General features: G+C 34.0%; 1 pseudogene; it reads right to left on the bottom strand.

Annotated features, from left to right (window-relative positions):
- Positions 1 to 542: 542 nt before the first annotated feature.
- On the bottom strand, positions 543 to 2,266 carry LOC141719013 (lon protease homolog 2, peroxisomal-like; annotated as a pseudogene).
- Between the last annotated feature and the right edge of the window lie 263 nt (positions 2,267 to 2,529).

The raw sequence follows: 2,529 nt of genomic DNA, 5'->3' as shown, positions 1-2,529 counted from the left end.
GCAAAATATTTCCATTTACTCATTAAACTGATGTTACTTAAACTAGTAACAACGGTTTGAAAGATAAACCGATGTAAACATAACTTTTGACATCGGTTCTTTATTTCAAACCGCTATCTATTGGTCATAAACCGATGTCTAAAAACTTTATAACATCAGTTTTTTATTTTAAGTTTTTGTTGTTGTAGTATTTAACATCGGTTTTGTTTGATGCAACTGATGTAAATGTTCAACTAAAATTGATATATTAAGCTTTAATAGACATCATTTTGCATTGCAATGATGTATGTACTTTTTTTATTAATGCACATTTTAAAATTAATATATTTTTTAGTTGCAAAACTTCAGTTATCATTACCAAATCACGATGATAAAGTCTTACAATGACGAAAAACCAGAAACATATAATTTTCAAAGATACAACAATAACAATCCGATATCTATTTTAAAAAATAACAACCAAAGTAATTTATATCTTTACTATTCTGAAGAAAGAATAACAAAACTCTTCTTTCTATCAGATGTATTGATGTGTGCGTGCCTTATCGTCCCACCGTGTACTTCAGTCCCTCCCATGTTTGGATTCTTCCAGCTTTTGTACAAATCCTGGATGAGCTCCTCCTATCTATAGGCTTGGGCACAAACCATACAGCATACTTCGTAATCTCAGGCCAATCTTGGGATTCAACAATCTATACTCAAGCAAAAAACCTGGTATTAAATGAAAGAAACAATAATAGATAAAGAATAATTGAACTGGCCGGATAGACAACAATATTAACTTATATCAAACTTGCCCAATTCCATAATGAAGGCATTGTAAAAATGCGACAAGAAGAGATCAGTTTAGGCATTTAGAAATTTTAACTCTATTCTCTAAGATGAGCGTCTATCACGGGCAACCACAAAAGGTTAATAAATAGACAGAAATAGGCAGAATATGCACCTTATCCTTAATACCACCAACAGGTAAAACTAGACCTTGTAGTGTCATTTCCCTTGTCATTGTTGTATCTGATCTTACTTTTATCTGACTAAACAGTAACACCGGGGCTGTTAAAAGGGCCACACCTGTAGAGGGACCATCTTTAGGTATCGCACCAGCAGGAAAATGAATGTGAACATCCCGTCCTTCCAACAGATTTATTTCCTTCGTAGCGGCGAACTTAAGCTCAGTGGCCCTTGATCTTACCTAAATTAAGAGTCACACTAGGAAAGAGTATATGTCATGTGTAATTTTATACATCTTTTGGTAGTTTATTTGTTCTGCTTGAAACTTTATAGTGATGCTGCAAATAAATTATGCACTGAGAAAATATATATACGACACTGACATGACATGACATAATAAAACACGCATCCAGAACCACACATAGAAAACATTAATATGAGTAAATGAGTATCTTATAAACCATTTTTACTTCATGGCATTATACACAATACCAAAATACCATTACTGTACCGAAACACATAATAGTTTTACACAACTTAAATCCTGTCTTGATCTGGAATAAAATGCCATAATCTCAAGAAATATTTGGAACTGCTGTGTCATGTCTAGAATATGGTACCACAACTTGCAAGTAACTATAAATAGATGCTTATTGTCGTATTCTCTTAATAAGAAAAATTGACCAAGACTCAGATCAGATTTACTTTTCTGGGAAAACGTTAGCTTAATTTATATATATGCATCTGCTTGGCATAAAAAAATGCAACAGATTTACCCAAGTAAGTGCAATCTGCGCCGATTCTTTATTAACATCACCAAGTTGACCAGTGAGATGCAGGTCACCCTTCCCCGCCATAGACATAGCTTCCACAAATTGAACCTCTCCTCTGAATACAGTCCATACCAATCCAACTGATAAGTGATATCCTAGGTGCTGCAACTCGCTCTCCAGTTTCTGTGTCATCAAAGCGTGGAGGCTGCATCAAAGCGTAGGAAAAAACCTCAGATCTGCTAAGCATAACAGATATATAACATATAAATCTATAAGAGAACAATTAAAGGTCCGAGAAGAGGACAAACATTCAGTAAAACTCGACCAATATGCTTTTGTCTGTATACAAGTATTCCTATATTAGCTAGTTCCAAACACCTAAACCAGCAGCTGACAAATAATTCCACACATGCTAACTTAAACACGAATTTTTATAATTGAAGATAAATGATTACCCTTAATACTTTTTCCAGCATGGATTCATTAAAAACTAATGGTGAATTAAGCCTGAAATCGCTTGACATCTCGTGATTGTCACCCATCATTCCATTATTTTAACATTGAAAATTGGTTGTTTATATACAGAACATCAAAAAATACAAGAGGTAGAGCCACCAGGCTTCAGCAAATAATAACAGAATGTTAGTTTCAAGCATCTCCTTATTATGACTTATTAAATTTACAACAAAGTAGTAAGTTTCAAACAGTTAAATATGACAAGCAGTCACCAAACTGTTTTGATATCATATGGAACAACATCTTCAGCATTAACCGTAAAAGGAGGTGCCCCAGGCCTCAAACTCAC

The sequence above is a fragment of the Apium graveolens genome, chromosome 4 (assembly GCF_009905375.1).
Source record: "Apium graveolens cultivar Ventura chromosome 4, ASM990537v1, whole genome shotgun sequence".
Taxonomy (NCBI): domain Eukaryota; kingdom Viridiplantae; phylum Streptophyta; class Magnoliopsida; order Apiales; family Apiaceae; genus Apium; species Apium graveolens.
The sequence above is the reverse complement of the archived record's forward strand: the minus strand, read 5'-3'. Positions and strand labels throughout refer to the sequence as shown.